At 49.0% G+C, this 22,514-nt stretch overlaps 2 pseudogenes; both read left to right on the top strand.

Moving 5' to 3' along the window:
- The first annotated feature begins 5,550 nt into the window (after positions 1 to 5,550).
- LOC144130139 (uncharacterized) lies at positions 5,551 to 18,127 on the top strand (annotated as a pseudogene).
- A 1,570-nt stretch (positions 18,128 to 19,697) lies between these two features.
- Positions 19,698 to 19,874, top strand: LOC144116622 (U2 spliceosomal RNA; annotated as a pseudogene).
- Positions 19,875 to 22,514: the final 2,640 nt, after the last annotated feature.

Here is a 22,514-nt window from a genome sequence, read left to right as displayed (position 1 = left end):
GTTCAGGCAAGATAACCGCCGGTCCTTAAGGATGACGGTGTGGATTCGAAGAGAAAGTAAGCGTAGCAGGGGGCGGCAGAAGGTTAGATGGGGGGATGAGTTTAAGAATTTTGCAGGCAAAGTGTCCTTGTGTCAGGCAAAGTGCCCTTGGCAGCAGCAAGGGCAGCCCGACAAGACCATCTAAATCTTGTCCGCTATCATTGCAGCATCAAGAGCGTGGCCAGTATTTCATCGGTGTTGGAAGCAAGCGTCGGCAAGGAAGGCAGCCAGCGTGACGACAACAATACGCCGGTGACGTCACGTCCACCAGGGAAGCGCCTGCTACAAAAAGGGTCGCGTTTCCACCGAGGAATCACTTGGTAGCAGCAAGGGCAGCCCGACAAGACCATCTAAATCTTGTCCGCTATCATTGCAGGTTAGAACGTTTTGCATACAGTGAAATTCCATTTCTGTCCTTTCTGCCCAAACTGCTGCCAACGCCGTTGCTTGTGTGCACTGTTTTGTTGCATTTGAGATGGGTGAATGTACTGAACTTAGGAAGGAAATGCGCGAATTTCAAGCAAAACTTGAACGGGATCTAAGAAAAGAGCTAAGGGAAGTAAAAGCAAGTCTCGAATTTTTCAACAAAGAATTCGAGGACAGCAAGAAAGAACGTGATGAGCTCACAAAAGTAAACAAAGAGCTCCAAGCGGCTAATGAAAAGCTATTAAAAGTCTGCGAAGCGCTCAAAACGCAAGTTTTGCAGCTCGAGGATCGAGTGACTTTCTCGGAGCAGTATTCAAGGAATCGGAACCTTGATATTAAAGGGATACCTTTCTCTGAAGATGAAAACCTTCCTGATGCTCTTGATAAAATAGGGGAGGTTTTAAAGGAGCCTATTGCGAAAGGCGACATTGAAATTTGTCATCGCGTTCCTACAAAAAACCCCCACGCTGTACCGAATATCGTTGTGCAGTTCAAAAGCCGTCCCAAGCGAGACGCTGTGCTCCAAAAAGCACGTAAAATGCGCTTGTCAACTAAGGACCTGGGTTTTTCACCGAGCTCGCCCCTTTTCATCAACGAGCATCTTTGTCCAGCGCTAAAGCGAGTACTTGGCATGGCTATTGAACAAAAGAAAGCAAACGGGTGGAAATTTGTCTGGACAAGCAATGGTAGGGTTCTTGCTAGGAAGGAAGAGTCGTCATCGATTCTGTACCTTCGCAATGCTCAGGACGTGGAAAAAATGGTTTAAGCGTCTTCACTTGTTTACATTTGGCATCTCGCCTGTAAAATGGCAGAGTCTCCATTCGACATAAACACCACGTTTAATACATCGAGAAAAATTGGCTTGAGTTCCTTTCATCTGAACATTAGATCAGCAAGGCATAAAGATGAGCTTACTATCCTTCTAAATGAATTTGTTTTTGACTTCGACGTAATAATGTTGACAGAAACGTGGTATTCAACGGATACATAGGTTTACAGGCGTGATGGATATAATAGTTTCTTCCTAAACAGACCTAATAAACAAGGTGGGGGGATTGAAATCCTTAGCAAAAATAATCTAGAATGTGAAATAATTCCTGAACTGTCTCTGTTGACTGAAGATTTTGAATGCCTATGCTTGAAATCGAGAAACTACATTTACTGCGTGATCTACCGACCACCAAACGGCCATTTCAATAATTTCATTTCCCACATTGAATTGCTATTCAACTACGTGAATGTAAATGATTTGGAATTATTACTTGCGGGTGATTTCAACGTTGATGTGCTAAAATCTTGCCCTGCGCAGGAGACCTTTCTTTTGACAGTAGAAGCAAATGGTCATGCTATCTTTACTAAAACTGCAACACGTGTTACAATGTACACAGAAACTTTGATAGACCTTTTTATCACTAACATTGATGCAAAAAAGTAATATCAGGAGTTGTATGTAACGACATGAGCGACCACTTTCCCATATACCTTTTTGTTGAATGTGAAGATAAAAGAACGCATGCGCAAACTTCGACGACAGTAATTGTCCAGAACATCACCCCTGTAACCTTGGAATCTTTCTACTCGAGTCTTGTAAATGAAAACTGGGATGTTGTATTCCACTGTGACACTGCAGATGAGGCGTATGAAACATTCATATGCATTTTTAAGCGAATTTACTGTGAACATTTTAGAGAAATTATTTTAAAGCCACATCATAACAACCGAAAGCCCTGGATCAGCCGTGAATGTTTAAGACGAATAAAAAAGAAGGCTAGATTATATAAAAAGTTTGTCAAAACGAGGTCACTTTTAGATTTAAAATATTTAAGCAATATAGAAATAAGCTGAATTCCTTCCTGAGAAATGAAAAGAGGCGTTTCTTGCAGCATCAGTTCCAACAAGAATCCTGTAAAGATAGTGCAGACGTATGGAAAAAACTAAACAAGTTGCTAAACAGAACACCATCGTCGCCAGTTATCAAAGATCTCATTTTTCAGGGCCGCCGCATACATGGTAGAGAACTTGCCGAAGAATTTAACAAATTTTTTAAAGATGTTGTCAGCAGTTCTCAAAACCCTCAATCTCTGAGCAGCACAATTCCTAGGAATAGCCGCAGCATTTATTTTGATCCGACAGATGAATGCGAGGTATGTAATATATACAACTCGTTGCAAAATAGCAAATCACGTGATATTGATGGCATACAAATTATTCCAGTTAAATATGTGCTGAACGTAATTGCCCCCCTAATGACTTATATATATAATCTGGCGTTATCAACAGGTTGCTTTCCCAAATTAATGCAGATCTCCAGAGTGATTGTACTTTTCAAGAGTGGCGATAAATACGATATGTCCAACTATCGACCGATTTCTATTCTGCCGATTTTTTCTAAGGGCCTAGAAAGAGTAATTCATAAAAGACTCATGAACTTTTGCAATAAACTTAACCTCATTAATCCGTCACAGCATGGTTTCCGCCCAAACAGGTCTACTGAAACAGCCTTACTAATGCAAAAAGAGATAATCCTGGAGGCACTTGAAAATAGGGAGATGTGCATAGGTGTTTTTGTGGATTTCTCGAAGGCTTTTGATCGTGTAAACCATCAAATACTACTCAACAAGCTAGAAAAATATGGAATCCGTGGCACTGCAGCTTGTCTACTAAAGTCCTACCTACAGCATCGATATCAATGTGTAACAATAGATCAGCATGTTTCAACTCTTCAACCTATAACCACTGGAGTTCCACAAGGAAGCATTTCAGGACCGCTACTGTTTATTGTATACATAAACGACATAACAAATATCAGTAACCTTCCAAAATATGTTCTGTATGCAGACGATACCAGTCTCTTATTTAGTGGCAATAATATTCCATTGCTCATTTCAAACACAAACAGTGTGTTAGAAAAGTTGAAATCGTGGAGCGCAGCAAATTCCTTGATAATAAATAGTAAAAAAACAAAAGCGGTACTTTTCCATTACCGGCAGAGTGCCGTTACATCAGATCTTAGGCTAAAAATAGACAACTCTATTATAGAGGTGGTTGACACAGTAAAAACACTAGGAATTTTCTTTAACAAGAACATGAGCTGGGACCCTCACATTAGCTTCTCTTTAACCAATTTATCAAAGTGCGTCGGAATTCTCGCGAAATTTCGCTCCTATCTACCCGTATCGATTAAATTAATAATATACAACACATTATTCATGTCGTATGTTAACTACTGTTTCCTTGTCTGGGGCTCTACTACTCAAACTAACCTGCACAAGATATACATGCTGCAAAAGAAAGCAGTACGTTATATAGCAAATGTTGACTACCTCGCACATACCGAAGAACTGTCTAAGAGATTCAAAATCATACCCGCTCATAAGCTATACGAATTTTTCTTAGCCATAAGATATAAAAAATCCATTTCTCACGGTGACAATTTCTTGACAGCATTGTCATCCCTCGAAACAAACTCAACGCCATACTCGTTTCGAAAACACGAACGTTGGACCATTCCCTTTTGCCGTACAGAACATGGTCGACAGATGATGCGTCATGCAGTTCCAAGGTTACTAAACAAATTCATCTTTGAACGTTTTTCTCTTGAAACATCTAGTACACAAACTCTAAGAAATCATTTTTTGTAAGCTACTGTATTCCCTTTGTGTGAAAAGTGTGACACGAATGACTTTTGCATCTATGTTAACACCAATGTATTGCGTATTAATGAACATGTACCAAGAGTTTATATCGATTGTTCTGAAATTCCTGTATTATATTCTGTTAGGTAGCGTGTGTGGATTTTGTACTTTAAAAAAAAAAAAGTTTTGCCCTTGCTGTACGCCATGTATGGGGGCTCGGGCTCCCTCAAGCGAAAATCGTTCGCTTTTTGCCTGAGCCTGCCCACATCATAATGATGTAAATAAAACTGACTTGACTTGACTTGACTTGAAGCTGGGAAAGGGCAGGGTTAATTGGAGAGACGTGGGAGATGCCTTTGCCCTGCAGTGGGTGTATTCAGGCTGATGATGATGATGAATAAATTGTTCAGCCTTTGCCTTCTGTAGGCTCCTTGCTGTCAGCTCGATGACATTTATTCTGGCACTCATTGATTGCCCGGTTTACCCGATATATTGTTTCGGACAAGAGGAGCATGGAAGCATGTCGATAACATTAGACGATGCGCAGTTAAAGCTTGCCTTTATATCGAACCTGATGTCGCCTGTCGCGCCTCTAACAGTATTGCCGCTCTTTAAATGATTTCATATGTCTTGCTGTGAGGACACATCTGCATGCCACGAAACGAGAGAATTGGCACTAAGAGCTATCGCTGCGAAATCGCATTCTGAGCCCCTTTGCACAAGCACTCATCTATCAATACAGGCCATCATGATCCAGCAGTACTGTTATCTTCATGATATTTATTGACATTAATAGCCATTGTAATCATCGACATCATCGCTTTGTCTGCTTGCCGGAAAAGCTGCTCCCGGTAGCTCGCGGCGTGTGGCAAAGGCGGGACACTTGTTTCTCTTGACCTCTCCGTGTCTCCTCCCTTGGTTGTGTTCGGCATGAGCTTATAAGGAATGCTACGGACATGCACCACGCATTAGATATGTGAGAGACTACACTTGGTTCCTACAGGCGGGGCTAGGGCATCGGCGCTCGAGCCGAATAAGGCGAGCGCTAGGTTTGAAATGTATTCAATCTAAACGATGAATTGCAGCAGAAACCGGCGCGGAAGCGAGCAAGCAGGTGGAGAAGTAATGGTGGCGATGTGGCGCCGTTACCGGTGCAACCTTTGTCCAAATTTTAGAGCACATGGGGTCTGCTTTTAATCTCCGTACAGGGGCTTTTGTAGCGTCTGTGTAAGTCCGAATTTTCAGAAGAGTGAGGTCTAGAATTACTATTCTCTCCACGAGGCCTGTTGATTTATAACAATGCACACTTCATGCATCAAAAGAGCTTCCTTAGCTGTAAACAGTGCACAGCAGGTATACTTTATGTCTGAAATTTACATCATTGCAGTTAGATCCAGTTGATGCCATTTACGCTCCACATTTTTGTGTGTCGACAGCAGCCACTTGAAAGATGACTGGTGAAAGCGTTACCAGCACATACGCCCTAAGGTGTGCATGGTTTTTGAGTTTCCCAGATATTGTGGAGCTCCAATTTTCAACACTTTTCTCCGTCAAACTACCACAGGGTAGACGCAGGTGCCCGCGATTAAAACGGCTTTCCTCTGTTCGTAACCTCTTCTCCTCAGGCAACCCCTTACCGTGCTGCTGTCGTCTTCATTGCGGGAACTGTCATGTGAGCTCGTGTCCTTTAAAGGATTGGGTCATGCATAGCGATATATGCGCACAGGAGTGTTGCATGCGAGAAAGGCTGCATGTGGTTGGATATTCAATAGAGATTCCCGCTCGGACTCTACCCTGCTTCACTGCAGCAGCATAGGTTCACTGTTGACTGAGAAGCTGTAGCTGCCAGGAAGCAGTGGCACGGCTTATCATCAGGGCCGCATTGCGCGCGTATTTTTTGCAATGTAAGGAAACACTTAATCTCGTGTGCGACATTTATCAATGCTCTTCCGTTTCTATTGATTTTGTTATCAGAAGTGCCCACCGGAGAATACTATCGCTGGAAGCCTGCATACTTCTCGGACGAAACATGGCGCAAACTCCCGGATGACGTCAAGAAGCGCTACGATGGGAACGTCGAAAAAGATGGATCAATAAAGGAAAGGAAAGTTTGTACTCGTTCTAAAAGGTAAATCATATTAAATATAGTTTCTCATCGCTGCTAGAACCTTAGTTGTGTTAGCGTGCGACTGATTTGTCGAGAGCTGTATCATCATTGTAAGATTTGTAAAATCAGGCGTGCAGTGCAAGCATCATTGTTATTGTGGGGTAGTTGAATAGCATCGTGTTTCTAGCATGCCAAAACAGAAACTGGAGAACAGTTGGCTGCGTTTATGCTTCTTTATATGCGTGCTTTTTGGTTTTGTGTGCTTTTGTCTACAGGAAGCCTAGTTGTGGCACTCGGCTTGGAGATGCTATGTGACCAGGCATTGTATGCTCCGAAAACTTCTTATGCCACAAAAGAGTGCGATAAGATCCGGCGACTTGAGTTGCAGACGCTGGCTGTAACTCGGTGGCTCGGCATCCTGTCTGCTAAGGTTGTAACCAGGAGGAAACGTTTCTCCGTCATCACTTCTGCCAGCCAGGAGTAGTGGTGCAGTAGGAAGCACTGGGGAAGGACCGAAGCGGAGGCGGGAGCAAGAGGTAGCGAAAGAGGGGGACGGGGGGATTCGACATGCTCGAAACGGGAGTAATAGAGTGACTCTCCGCTTAATATGTGGTCCCGGGTTCGTACGCCGGACCAGGACGAATTTTTCTTCAACCGCGAAGTTTCTGAGAACGCTGTATAGCTTTTCTTTGTAGTCGTATGGCTGTGCATGGGTGGATGCCAGTGAGTAATGCACCCTTATTACAAATATACTCCACCTTGGTGGATTCCCCTAAACATCTGAGCAGGTATATGTGTGTGTTGTTAATCGAACTCTATGCTGGAAGTTTCGAATGGGAAGCACGCATAGCGAACACGTCTAAAACTGGCGCTACCAGCGCTGGTGCGGATTTTGTGGTTTCGGACATCAGTATTTCCGCTACTGCGACAAGTCTTGTCCAAGTGCCGTAAGGCGAAGCTATCATTCTGCCTTGGCGCGTCCGACCCAGTGACACTCAGTCGTCGCAAAATTATTAGTAATTAGGAAACTGGCACCGCCGAATGGACCTTGTAGGCAACGTGCTAAAAATAGGGTGACGCTAAAGCTATCCCTTAAGGGTATGACGCCACAGCGTTAATGGTTATTTCCTGCAATCTTTCGTAATTAACGCCTCTTTCTAATCACACATACTCATTAGCATGCTTAAGCAGGCACACTAAAACACGTGAAACACATGAAGACACTCGAACTCTTTCCTTAACCAAGTAGAACGAAAGTGCCTCTTTGGCCTAGGGGTAGCGTATCTGACTTGCAACCCATGGGTCATGGCTTCGATTTCCAGTATATTGCAGCAGTTTATATAAAGCATAGTTAATTTACATTCCTACGTGTTACGATGACATTTCAGGCATGCTAAGGCCTCATAGCCAAATATAAATATGGTTTTTGGCCGTTTCCATTTCATAGGGGAACGTGTGACCTTCGGAACGCTGCCGACCAATCCTTAATTAGGGCAACAACGCGCACGGCTTTTCTTCTGAACGTCTGCTTTGCACTGTCGCATTAGCTCTGATTTCCTTTCTTTTTACTTTTGTCTCAGTGCCATTCAAAGTAACTTCATGGTGTACAAACAATGAGACATTTGGCAAGTATAGTATTGTGATGACCCCCATAATGCGCAGGTCCACACGGGACGGAGAGGCAAAGAGACACCGTATGGCTCAGTTTAAACAAACAGGTATATTCAATAATTACACATGGTTAAGGTTATACATCAGAGGCTGGGGCGTCCGAGCTTACGTGCCGACGACTTCATGGGGGCGATGGAGTGGCTCCGGAGTTGGGCTCGAGCGGTTGCTGGCAGAAGCTGCACGCCGTCGGGCTTCGGCACTGAAGGCTCTCTTGGCGAACGATGTCGTCCTCAGCGTGTATGCAGTAGAATTTCAATAGTCGTCCGTTTCTTCGAGGATGGTTCACAAACCCTTCCTCTAGTGTCGTTCGGCTTGGAAGATGAACAGGAGGCGAGCTTGTAGATGATGACAGCAGAGCATAATTTTACAACATACATATACAGAGAGTTAAACTGGAAAAAGCAGAACTGAATTTACAAAAGAACAAACTTTGCACTACTTTACTCATCGACCGGGCAGGTTAGTGCCTAAGTAGCATCACATTACATGCTAAGCATGGAGCCCCAGCTCAGACTCGACTGCATCCGTTTACATGTGCTTTTAAGCACTTGATTAACAAAGGACTAAGGGCGGTCATTTCCAGTGGCCCGCCCAAAGCATCAATTCTCCAATCCAAAATAACATGCGAGATGGGGACCACCCCTTTGGGTTGGGCTTAGCCTCGAACCCAGAGTCTGTTAACAATACAAACTAAATAAACAACAAAAACGCCACCACTCTCTCTCAAGTGAGAGTATAGACAGGCTCTCTCTTCGGAGCTAATTCACTAGCGCCTGTCTTTCCACATTCTTGGCGAGTACTGCCTGTCCGCCATGACAGGTGTCCGTCGCGGCCCTTCTGGGAAGCTGTGGGTGCCTTCCCGGCGATAGCCCACGACAAAGGGGGGGGAGGGAAAGAATGTCGTCTTCGCGGTATCGCATAGCGTCGGCTGTGGTACGGCGCGCTATGGCCCGCTGACAGCTCCCTTGTCCTGGAATGTAACCGGAAATTGGGGAGGATAAAGCCTGTTTCCCCGGGGCGGCGGCGGGTCCGGTTTTTCTGGTCGTCACTCAAAGAGCATGGCTGGGTAATTGATGATGCCGCTGTCACGGGTCTCCGTCTACGCCGCGCCGTCGAACGTGGATCCTCGTAGCACACATGGAATGTCACACTCGCTCACCCTCCAGAAGAATGTTCTCCGAACATTTGAGTCCACGCAGCTCCCCTTGTCTTTCTGAATCGCCTCGCACAGTGCGTCCGACAAAACACTTTTCGCTGCACTCAACACCACTGCACAACACCATATGCCTCCGCTGTCAATACTGGCGTCTCCAGGGGCAGCACTGATCTTCTTTTACAGATAAACATGAAACTCAGCACCCAAGCCTCTCCTTTCTAGTCCAAACTGGACGAAATAAATTTACCACAGTTACAAAGGAGCTCCCACTTCTAGCACGATCACGGCACAGACAAAAATATAGATAACGAAAGGAAGTAGGGCAGGTTCTGCATGCGCTCCGCATGCTCTCCTGTGAAGGTGTTACTTAATGACAGAAAGGTTTAACTACCAACTCCGATAACTTAACACATAAGCACATAGCAATGTTATGAGCTGCGGCATTACACAATTCTAACCAGTTCACAACTCCGCTCTGTTTACGCCATTAGTCCGACTTAGCTTTCCGATTTCGCAGCGGATATCGGCCTTCATGAGTCATACTAAGTAAGTCTGTGCCCCTTTGTCTGCTTTGGGACTCGCGAGGGCTCGTGGCAGGAGCCTCTCCTGGCGTTATCTGCGCGGCAACCTCGCGCGCTTTTTCTAGCAATGCATGAAGTAAATCCGGTGGCATTCCGGCCGTCACCTCGGGCGCCTGCCGAACAAATGCAGGAGAGGGCGTTTCTTGCGAACTATCTGCGCGCTCCGCTTCACTTCTGTCCCCATCAAAATCTGCGCTTTCCCTTTCCTCATTTCGTGAATACTGAACCGGTGCCGACTTGAGGCGATTTGCGTGTATCCTTATCAAACGCCGGTTCACGTCTCGGACTCTGAAGTTTACCGGAGAAAGCTTCTCGACAACCTCGCACGGTCCTCTCCACTTCGTCTGGAACTTACGAGCTAGCCCAATCTGCCTTTGGCAGTTTTCAATGTACAAGCTGTCCCCCACATCAAACGGCGCGTCTCTAGCACTGCGATCGTGCACCTCCTTCCTGCGCTTCGCCGCTTTCTTTAAGGACTCCTTTGCGATGTCCCTCGCCACTTGCAAGCGCGATTCTAGCTCAACCTTATAGTCGTCCAGTGAAGCGTATGGGACACGACGGGGGCCCTCTGGCACTTCACTAGGCTGGTCCGGGTCTCGGCCGTAGAGAAGAAAGAATGGCGATTCGCCCGTGCTCTCGTGTGCTGCGGAATTGTAGGCAAACATTGCATACGGGAGCCACAAGTCCCAGTCCCGCTGGTCGCGCGAAACAAAATGCGACAGGAACCCGGCCACGGTTTGGTTCAGTCGCTCCACCGCGCCGTTGCAAGCCGGATGGTACGGTGTTGTCTGCTTCTTAGCGATCTTAAGCAGCTCGCAAACTCTCCTCATTAGCTGCGACACGAAGTTCGTTCCCCGATCTGTCAAGAGTTGCCTCGGGGGTCCATGTCGGAGCACGATCTGTTCGACAAATGCTCTTGCAACCGTGTCTGCCTTCTGATCTGGGAGTGCTACCGCTTCCGCGTATTTTGAAAGGTGGTCTACAAATACTAAAATGTACTTGTTTCCGGAAGTGGTCGTGGGCAATGGGCCCATTATGTCCATACCTGTCCGCTCGAAGGGAGCCGAAACCTCAGGGAACGGCTGAATTGGAGCTGGTCTTCGTCCCTTGGGTGTTTTTCTTTCGAGACAGGAATGACACTTCGCACAGTAGTCTCTAACATCCTGTCGCATGCCACTCCAAAAGTACAAACGCTCCACACGCCTGCGTGTCTTCGCTACGCCAAAATGACCGGCGCATGGCGCATCGTGAAACGCGCGAAGAACCCTTTCTGTCCACGACCGAGGTATGACGACTCTCTCCCAAGCGGTTTTCTCTGGTCTCCCTTTCCTGGTTGGCCTCGTGCGCCGACACAGGGTGCCGTCTTTGTCAATGAAATAACCTAGCTGTTCGGGATGAGACGGTGCGCCCTCTAAGCTTTCGATTATTCGCTTCAGGTCAGGATCTTTGCACTGCTCTGTGCGTAATTCGGCGGGGTCGACTACGGTGACAAACTCTTCTATAGCTGCCACGGCAGCTGTGCGGCTGAGTGCATCAGCATTCAGATGTGTCTTTCCTGACTTGTGCTCAACTTCAAAGCAGTATTCCTGCAGGTGTAGATTCCATCTAGCGAGTCGCGAGCTAGGGTCCCTGACACTCATCACCCATTTCAGAGGATGGCAGTCTGCGACTAGCTTGAATTTGCGGCCGTAAAGGTAGCATCTGAAGTGCTTTACTGCCCAGACAACGGCGAGGCACTCCCTTTCCGTAGCTCCGTACTTTTGCTCTGTGGGGCTCAACTGTCGGCTAGCAAAAGCAACGGGATGTTCTTTGCCCTCGATAACCTGAGATAGCACGGCACCAACTGCGAACTTTGACGCATCTGTGGCCATAACGAAGGGCAAACTAAAATCCGGGTGGCGTAACAGCGGTGCCCTCATTAGCTTCCTTTTCAGGGCCCCAAAAGCATTCTCCGCGTTTTCGTCCCAACGAAAGGCGACATTTTTGGCTGTTAAGGCGGTGAGCGGCTTAGCGAGCTTGGCGAACTCCTCTATGTGCCTTCGGTAGTAACCGATCAGGCCGAGAAACTGCCGGACCTGGCGGACGCTAGTCGGGGATGGAAAATCCGAGACACACCTTAGTTTCTCAGGGTCCGGTCGCACGCCGTCAGCTGAAACAACGTGCCCGAGGTATTTCACCTCGTTTTTGAGGAATTGGCACTTAGAGGGCTTCAGTTTGAGACCCGCTGCTCTTAGTCGCACCAAAACCTGCTCAATATCGCGCAAATGGTTATCAAAACTGCCACTGTATATGATAATGTCATCCATATACGCGAAGCACAGCCTCCCCAGAAGACCTGCCAGGATAACATCAGCGGTTCTCTGCCAGACAGCAGGGCTGTTGGCCAGACCCATCGGCATTCTTTTCCATTCATAGTGCCCTGAGGGCGTGTTAAATGCCGTTTTCTCGGCATCTGCCGGATCCATTGCTATCTGCCAGAATCCCGCCGCCATGTCCACTACCGTGAAGTACCTGGCAGAGCCCAGCTGAGAAAGCGTCTCCTGTATATTGGGGATGGGGTATGGATCGATGCGAGTTACGGCATTTAGTTTGCGGTAGTCCACTACCAATCGATACGAGCCATCTGGCTTTTCCACCAATAGTGCTGGTGCTCCCCAGGGTGACTTTGAGTGTTCGACAATGCCGCGATCAATCAGGTCCTGCACCTGCCGCTCCATCTCCTCACGTTGGGAGTAAGGAATCCTGTACGCACGCTGGTAAACGGGCGATGAAGTGCCGGTTTCTATCCTGTGCTTTATAACGCCACAGCAGCCCAAATCCAGGTTGGACGCGGCGAATACCTCCGAGTAGTCGTTCAGCAAACCAGCCAGAGCCTCCCTCTCCCTGGATTTTACGTGAGAAAGATCGAACGACACCTTTGGAGCAGCCGAAGGACTAGCATGCTCTACAGTTGCGAGTACCGTATCGGTGGGCTCACGTTGCTCTATCGCAGAGGTGAAGAAAGCCAATGTTTTGTTCTTGGGAAGGCTCAGTGGCTGCTGGCTACAGTTAACCACCCGTAGGGGCACTCTGTGGGCGTCATTAACTGTCACGAGGCACGCGGCTGCCTTCAGGCCATTGCTGAGAGAGTCGACCGGCTCAAGCACTCCCACGGCGCCGCTCTCTACATCTGAAGGCACAAACGCGTACAAAATGTGCTCCGACCAAGGAAGGACGACCGCTTCCTCGACCAGCCGGACGGCAACCCGCGAATATACCTTCTCCAATGATCCCACTGTTTGACGGGTGTCAATATCGGTAATGCGAATCTCAGCCCCTCTCCTGTTCAAAAACGGAACTTTTGAGCCGCCCGCATTAACCTCTTCCTCAGAGAATGAGACTACTACCTTCCCTTTTCTCAAAAAATCCTGCCCTAATATACCTGACACTCCGTTTGGCAGAGACACCGTGTCCGGGCATACGTAGCAGGGGTGCTCCAATGCAATTCCGCCGAGAGAGAAGTGTAACCGGTAGAGTCCACTTATGCCAAGAGGATCCCCCGTTATGCCTACAAATGTGGTTGCCATACCACCAGACGCTTCCAATACCTCGCGGTCCCCCTTCCTTCGAAGCGTGTTAAAACTGCTCTCCTTAAGCAATGTCACCTTTGACCCCGTATCTATCAACAATTCCATACAACAACCATTTAACTTGCAACGCACAACAGGGCATGCCTCGTCGGCCACACAAACTACCACCACCTCATCATCTACTGCTCCCTCCCCACGCTCCTCAGGCTGGGGAGGACTAACTAGTTTTTTGACTCGGTATCTGGAGCCCCGCTGTAGGCTTGCTTAGGGCGTGACTCGCCTGCTTCTCTTTGTGGCTCCCCACGGCGCACGTTTTGGCAGAACCTGGCGATGTGTCCGCGACCCTGGCAAGCGAAGCATACGATTTCTTCAAAATCTCGCATACCGCGCCTGTAGCTTTGTGGCGGTCTCCGGTTTCCAGCGAATGGGCGCTGTTGAGCGCGCGCTTCAACCTGGCATTCTACCTGCTGAGATAGCAGCTGTTCTAAGCGATCTAACCGCTCTGTCAAGAGAGCAACCTCAGGGTTGAGCACCGCTCTCTCTATGACGCGTACTCTCGCTGCGGCTGTCGTTAACGCCTCATTTTGTTCCTCATCCAATGCGGCCTCCACGGCTTGGTCGAAATTGCTCGGCTTGCGCGAGAGCACGAACCGGCGCACGGGGTCTTGCAGACCAGCCACGAACAAAGCGGTCATTTCCTCTTTAAGTATATCCTCCGCGTATTTCTTCTTAAGCTGGTCTCCTTCCTCCTCCCTGCTTAACGTATCGCGCGCTAAGCGCTGAAGCCGCGACGCAAACGTTCGCACGTCCTCCCCTACCATCTGTCCGGCGTCACGGAACCTCTGTACTCGCACGTGACGTGGTTCAGTGTCAAAATGCTCAAACGCGAGCTTCTTAAATTCCGCAAATGATTTTGTGGATTTTACTTTTTCGTCTCGCCATGCAAAATCATGAGCAGCTCCTGCCATCTTACACCTCGCCATTCCCAGCATTTGAGCATCGAACCATCCCCCCATTTTCCCAATCTCTTCTAGCATGGAAAAGAAATCGCAGATTGGAACCCCTGTCTTATCTCCCGTAAACGTCGGAATGACGCTTCCTAATGCCAGCATGCTTGCTCCGAGCGACGGCTGTGGAGTGGGAGCTCCCTCAGATACAGTCATTTTTTTTTCAAGCCCTCCAGTGCCTCAAGCCTCTCAAATGGGGGTAAAAGTCCCACAATCAGTCCCGTGATTCCCTTTTGATTACAATTTTGAAGTCATGAATGTCACAGCATTCAGAGGACATTTGCTTTTGAGACCCCACTTCTGACACCAGTGTGATGACCCCCATAATGCGCAGGTCCACACGGGACGGAGAGGCAAAGAGACACCGTATGGCTCAGTTTAAACAAACAGGTATATTCAATAATTACACATGGTTAAGGTTATACATCAGAGGCTGGGGCGTCCGAGCTTACGTGCCGACGACTTCATGGGGGCGATGGAGTGGCTCCGGAGTTGGGCTCGAGCGGTTGCTGGCAGAAGCTGCACGCCGTCGGGCTTCGGCACTGAAGGCTCTCTTGGCGAACGATGTCGTCCTCAGCGTGTAGGCAGTAGAATTTCAATAGTCGTCCGTTTCTTCGAGGATGGTTCACAAACCCTTCCTCTAGTGTCGTTCGGCTTGGATGATGAACAGGAGGCTAGCTTGTAGATGATGACAGCAGAGCATAATTTTACAACATACATATACAGAGAGTTAAACTGGAAAAAGCAGAACTGAATTTACAAAAGAACAAACTTTGCACTACTTTACTCATCGACCGGGCAGGTTAGTGCCTAAGTAGCATCACATTACATGCTAAGCATGGAGCCCCAGCTCAGACTCGACTGCATCCGTTTACATGTGCTTTTAAGCACTTGATTAACAAAGGACTAAGGGCGGTCATTTCCAGTGGCCCGCCCAAAGCATCAATTCTCCAATCCAAAATAACATGCGAGATGAGGACCACCCCTTTGGGTTGGGCTTAGCCTCGAACCCAGAGTCTGTTAACAATACAAACTAAATAAACAACAAAAACGCCACCACTCTCTCTCAAGTGAGAGTATACACAGGCTCTCTCTTCGGAGCTAATTCACTAGCGCCTGTCTTTCCACATTCTTGGCGAGTACTGCCTGTCCGCCATGACAGGTGTCCGTCGCGGCCCTTCTGGGAAGCTGTGGGTGCCTTCCCGGCGATAGCCCACGACAAAGGGGGGGAGGGAAAGAATGTCGTCTTCGCGGTATCGCATAGCGTCGGCTGTGGTACGGCGCGCTCCGGCCCGCTGACAGCTCCCTTGTCCTGGAATGTAACCAGAAATTGGGGAGGATAAAGCCTGTTTCCCCGGGGCGGCGGCGGGTCCGGTTTTTCTGGTCGTCACTCAAAGAGCATGGCTGGGTAATTGATGATGCCGCTGTCACGGGTCTCCGTCTACGCCGCGCCGTCGAACGTGGATCCTCGTAGCACACACGGAATGTCACAGTATTAAATGATGTGCTTATGAAGAGAAGGATGATCGGTGGCATCATACACAACATAACAAAAGTCATAGTTCAAGAAAAATACTGAATGAGAACCTCAGAAACAGTATTATTTACACACACTCTCTCAGTTTACTTGCCGCTCTCCACTCTAACAAATGCAATCACTCCGATGCACGGTGACATCATACACAACATAACAAAAGTCATAGCTCAAGGAAAAAATATAAAACTTTGCTGGGTGCCGAGTCATCTCGGAATTGACACAACGAGAGAGACGAACTCTGCGCTTCAAAGGCTCGTGGCAAGCAAATAAAAAAGAAAATATTCTCTTTAAGGATTGCATGAACTCGGTAAATTGTAAAAAAAGCAAAAAGTGGCAGTCCGCTTGGGACAATGAAGCGAATTACAATATACACTTTGTAAAACCAGTTTTAGGAGAATGGAAGTCCTGCACCCGCTGAGAGCGTTTCAAGGAAGTGATTATCTGCCGTGTCCGTATAACACCCACACATCTAACACATAATTTCCTACTGACGAAATAAGAGAAGCCCAAATGTGAATTATGCGAAGATGAGCTAACAATAAACCATGTTTTATTTTCATGTAGAAAACTTGGAACACTGAGGAAAATGTATTTTGAAGTTTTTTACACTGAACACAGGCAATTTCACCCTTAGGTGAAATTCCACTCTTAGGTGAAGATGCACTTGCTCACATTTCACATATTTTTATGTTTTTAAAGACAGCAGTTTTCAACAAATTGTAGATCTGATAATATTGAGTAATTTATAAGAAGAGACTTTTTTAACCACACCTCAGCTGTTTTCTCATTTCTGAGAAGAAGGCTGTGGTCTTTATTCGATTGGTTGGGAGCCTCAACGTCCTTGCACATGCAATGATAGTTGCAGAGGTTACTCGACTTTCGTTAAAGCTTTGTCTTTTCTTTGGCATCACTTGGTAGAAAAACAAACATTTTAGGCCGTCCACACCACCAATCACTTTTTGCAAATTTTATAAAGTTCTGCAGAAAAATTTTCTATACCTTGTGCTTGGCGCATGATGGCCATAGCTGCCTACGTGCCATTAAACACAACAATACTTTTTCTCGTCGCCGCATCATCTACGGGCTGCAATATCATCCTGTTAACTGAACGGAGTGTCGCGCTTGACCGCTTACTTAATGAGGCCAGTTACATTGTCACAGGACTTTCGGGGTACACACGCCTTGATGCGCTCAAGAGCTTCAGCAAGCTCAATGACCCTTCAGAGCTCCTCGACATGCGCACCCACACGCACCAAACTCGACTTCGCGGCACAAACGCAGGCGGATCCTCAGGCACCATGTACACACATTTCCCACTTTGCCGAGCAAGACGCCACAGCAGGAAACCACGCCACTCACTGAAGGGAAGCCACTTCCACTACATATCGATGCGCATCTGCGAATGCGGCGCGGCGCTCACTCCCCTCAACTGAACGTGTTCTGTACACGGACGCTGCACTTCCTGCAGACGGCAGCAGCCACACTTGCTATGCGACTGCGTGGTACGACCAGACAACAGAGAATAAGGGCCGATCCCCCCCCTCCTCCATACATCGGCAGGAGCGCAGTCTAGTAGCTGAGCCAAACTAATGGCCATTTCAGACTATTTGCAGTCGGCTTTCGCACTTTCTTCGGAAACTGAACCCATTCACCGTCGTCTGTGCACGTACTCTCAAGCTGCCTACCGGGCATGCGCCAGCGTTCTTTATATGGACCCTCTAATGCAGAACATAAGGCATAACGCATGCCTGCTTCACGAACGCGGTCAGCATGTAATCATCCATTCGGTAACCTGCGCACTTCGCGCTTTCCGCGCACTTCGGTATCCATGGAAACGAGAAGGCTCATAGAGTATAGCACGCGCTGATCTCTCTCGCACTGATACTCCTCGTTCCGTCGCTACCACACCTGAGGTAGCAGATCTGATCGCGGAGAGGCCTGTGACGAAACCACTTTGCGCCGCCTTCCTCACTGCTGTGGGCAACCCCCTCTCTATACCTGCGCTTGCTCTGGTGGTATTCACGCGAAGATAATCGGTCCTGCTGCGGCGGATTCAAACAGGCACCATTCTTAATCCTATCTTGGTGGACCGTTTTCATTGGGACGGCAGGATGCCACCTGTATCTGGTTCCTGGTCGAGGTGCAACTGCGGTGCGAATATGAACTACCTGTTCTGGGAATGTCCTCTGTACACACCACCTCGCCTTCGAGTGCTGGCCACGTTTAAGCAGGAGCCGTGGACTTCTTCCATCTGGACCTGGGCCTGCCCCGATACCTCGTCTCCAGATTGTGCCATCGAGCTCTGGCGGGCACTCCTCGTGTTCATCCATGACTCTGAGGCGTAGCTGGTTGACGAACAGCTCCGCAACGCTCTCGAGAGGCACACAGCCTCCACTTAGCTGCCTCCAGGAAGTTTTAATAAAAAGGAGGCAGCCTTACCCCTTCTCCTTAACAACATCCCCTTCCACCGTAGCGCCTTCGGCGCATTCTAATGTGGAATAAACATGGGCTTCAATCAGTTAGTCGCGTTAATCATAGCATGTACTGAATCTATGACGGTTACTGATGGCCAGCTACAAATCTTTAACTGCAACCAGGCGCCCATCTGTTTCGGCAAAACAAAAAATTGAAGAGACAGGTAACGCGAAAGCGTAATGGATTACTTCCCATATATGCAAGCGGTCATTCTCTACTTTACATTCACAGACCCCTGGTAGTCCTCATACTCCTCCTGGCGCAGTGGTGCGGCGGTTAAGCGATCCACCACTGCCCTACGATGGCAGGCGCTTCCATGTTCTTGAGCCTTGTGCGCTATAGGTTGCTCTTTCCGAGCAACCAATAGTTAATTTAACTACCACCTGCCACGGTAGGCAGTTTGCTAACAATCTGGTTGGCAGGCTGTGAGGACGCTGTAACGTCACGAGACCTCCCAGGCCCACCAGCCTCCGTGGTTGCTTTCTGGGCACCATCTGCCGGACCAATGCCCGTGATTTTAGAGCGTGAGACTACTTCTCGCGTTTTGTAACCCTGGGTAATGCGTTATAATGGCAAATCGTAACCTAGTGATTGCCGCGGTAACCGACGTGGTTACGTAATGTAATAAAACAAGAGATAAAGAAAATTTATTGAAAAACACGAATACGTAGCTTACAAGGATTCAAATAAGAGTCGAGCAAACAGAGGACACGGGGCATGCAGAGGTAGTGCGGTACAGGAGGAAAAAGTCTCGAAATCAAAAATCACAACTTTGTGCAAGCAGATCTTATGGACTTCATTCATACATTTTGAAGGAAAGAAAATGAAATAAACTCCCGCGGGAGCCCCGGCCACAGAGCATATTGAATTCTGCGCAGTCAATGGTCCTTTGAGCTCTCACATAAACAAGGAGAGACGCAGGCCTGTGACTTCACAAGCCAAACAAGATTAGCTGTAAAAACCTACAGGGCAATTGAGAGAAAGGGTTCGCCTAAAGTGTAGCAAATGCATAGATTAATATCTTGCCCCTAGTGACACGGCACCCTTCCTGAGTTTGATGTGTGGCATCAACCACCTGCGGAGGAAGCTTTGCTCTCCAAGGGTAAGGAGTTGGCTATCTAGGTAGCCCCATAAAATCACCGAGAGATGGACGTGCTAGCATCAGGAACATGAGCCGACGTGGTTGGCGCAATTATACGGCAGCATTCCTGTTTTTCCAAAGGATCAGACCGATGAGCCGCGTCAAGAGGCTCGAACTTCCCGCGCGGTTTTTTAGCGATAGCTACAATACGCCAGCCACTTCGCGAGGTCAGCGTGGCACCACTGGTCTGCCAGCTGTGCGCATGCGCAGTGACGTCATAGCCCGCAACTGGTGTGCTCGCCGCTGTGCCGACGGCAGAGCAGACACCGGCGGCCTCGTCAGTTGTGCGCATGCGCGGAGTGAGGACAGAGCACGCAGCTGGTGTGCGCGCCGCGCGCGTACATTATGCTAGCATTGCTAGCTAGCATTATGCTGGCATTTAATATCTGATTTAATATCTGCTACGGGTCCCATTTGGGCCCAAGATATTAAACTCATTTTTGGAAATGTGGCGGAGTGCTTGAAGCTTGCTTCACCTCTGCCACAGGTTGGCCTGGTATTGCATTGCCTCCGGTATCGGCCTGGGGCATAAAAGCGCGCGTCTTTTCTTTCACTTTTTGCTCTCCTATCTTTAACTCTCCTACTTTCAGCACGTGGCAGCGATTGTGGCTCAACTAGAGCTAGTGGGCAGGCCTGTGCACTTTCCTCTACATTTTTCCTGACAACAACAGCAAGCAAGCAAGCGGCGCTATGGCTGCCGTGGCAGCTGCCGGCGGCGTGGCGCGCTGGCGAAAGCGAGTGGGGGAGGAGTGGAGAGGGGGAGAGGGTGAATCCATGTCTAGGGACGAAGATGGAAAAGGAACTCCAAGCTAAACACAGCGGCGAAAGACTGACTTTGCAATTCGACTGAGCGAGTTGCACTCGGCCAGCTGTAGCTATCGCGTAACTCCAGGTTTAACCAGAGCTAAACAACAGCTATTTATTTTTCCTTCGCGCGACACAGGGATGGAAAAAGCGCGTGAATCTAAACGGCTCAGTGTGCTAGCCACAACACACTCTTCAAGGATATTTGTTTGTGCCTCAGCCTGAGCACAGTTCATGCAGCGCGAGTCTGGAACCAAGCGCCAGGAGTGGAGCCTGTCTTTGGTGGGGAGCATGCCCCACTCGGCGCGCCACCGGAAGTCCCTCTCCGCGTGCGGTAGGTTGCTACAAAGGGCGTCCGCCGATTTCGGGTCAGGCGCGCCCGTCTGCCGAATGCCCGGCGGTGAATCAGAGAAACAGAGGGCCGCACGAAGTCTGGATGCACTCATGGCGCGTCAAGCCCCACCCGGAAACATCTCTTCCCGAAGCGGCGTAGAAGGCAAGAGGAGTGAGCGCCGTTGGTGCGCTGATGCCGAGACCGCGCGGTACCAGGACCCGCCGCCTACTTCCGAGCCTGTACAGCAGTAAAGGCGGCCCCACATAGTCCAACTGGTCCACAAGTTCTGCTGTCCATTTTACGCCCGGCGCCCGGCAAAAAGTATTAGACCGATTTCACAAAGCGCACTGCGCCTGCATGCGCTTACCGGAAGCGACCAAGCCGCCATCTTACCTACAGTCCTTCTCCGTGCCACCTGTGCAGCAGCCCGAGTCATTAGTGCTTTGAAGCGCTTTTGATTTGCTTGCAGTAGCTTTCCTTAGCGGTATTTAACACATTTTGCTAAAGGAACCCGATGCGGGTGCACATCTAAGATGGTAGCAGCTGTTTCGACGCGGGCAGCTCGTGTGCGCAGCATGGCCGCTGCAGTTGTCAGCTTGCAGTGGTGCAGGTCTTGATCAAAACCCGCTTGCCCCACATTCCCGTGATCTACCAGACCAACTTTGTTGCGCATGCCGATACAAGCGTTTTAACCTGTTCAGACGATGTTCGTGTTTCTGGCCCCTTTATTTCCCGGTAATTTCCCGACTGTCAATATGGCAGATACGTCACGATTTTTGTCTACTTTTTCGTTTGTGCTTCTTTACTTAAAAAATAAATGAAAGACACTTAGTTTTTCTTTTTATTTTAGCGACAACCTTGTTATACCGAATAAGCAGAGTTTTAACGTCATGTTTTATTGAATTCTCTGTGATATTATACAGAACGAGCCCAATCTAAAGCGTGAGTTTCCTTCCGGCCGCCGGCGAGTGCACTCGCCGGCGGCCGGGGTCTCTCACCAGGCCCTTTGTTCTCGCCCGTCGGCGTCCTCCGAGGCCCTCGCTTCCACTACGCGCGCCCTACTTCGGCCCGCTACCTTGGATTACTCAAGAAACCCAAGAAACCTTGCTGCGCCTCATATTCTGTGGTCCTACATCAGCTAAACTCCTACGCCCCTGCACTGCAGCGGTTTACCCAGCAGACTTTCCCTCCTCCTTCGAACGGTTTACCACGGTGCTGTGTCCGCGTGTGTCTGCTGCTCGGACATCTCCCTGTGGATTCTGGACGAACGGGGACTTTTTCGCGCGCACCTCGTGTGCCTGCTTTCCCCTCCTGCCTCAATGGCAACTTTGTCCTTCGGGGCTTCCTAATACCCTCTTTCCCTCGCGCCATTCTGGCCCGCTCTCATTCTCCTGCCTTCACAGCACTCCTTTGCGAGTAATTTCTACTCCCCCTACCCGCGCGCCTCTCCGGCCCGCTTTCCTCACTCGGGCGCTACTTATGCCCCCTTATTGCGGCTTTTTCCCGCATTCCACTTTCACGGCTTCTTATTCAGTCGTCCTCCTTTTCTAATCTCAATTCTGCCCCTCTGTGGCTATAGCGTGCGGGCAGTCCGCTTTTCGGCGCATTTTCCGGGCGTTCTCGTTGTTGCGCGTGCGCCCAGGGGTCGGCCGCAGTTGACGGCACACACGGGGTGCGTGCACGCGTACTTCGCTATCTAAGGGCGGTAGTCTGCGTTGTCGCGTTCGCGATGGGAAGCCCCCGGACTCATCCGCTTCTGCCGCCACCGCTTCGCTCCGTCGGGCGCCTCGCTGCACTTGCCCTCCCGGTCCGTTCGCCACGCTGCGATTCTGTTCGCGCGCTCTTTTCGCACGGGGCTATACTCCCTTGTAGATTTCCTCGCTCCCTTTCTTCAGTGCGCGCAACTACACTGCCCGCCATCCGCCCACGTGGTACTCCCAAATTTTCCTGCCGTCAAGGCATTCCCTGCGGGTGTTCACACCTCGCCCTTTTCGGCGCGCCTCAACGGCCCGCTTTTTCTTTGTGTCCATCA

This window comes from Amblyomma americanum, chromosome 1 (assembly GCF_052857255.1).
Source record: "Amblyomma americanum isolate KBUSLIRL-KWMA chromosome 1, ASM5285725v1, whole genome shotgun sequence".
NCBI classification, from domain to species: Eukaryota; Metazoa; Arthropoda; class Arachnida; order Ixodida; family Ixodidae; genus Amblyomma; species Amblyomma americanum.
This window is presented reverse-complemented; position numbering and strand designations above follow the sequence as displayed.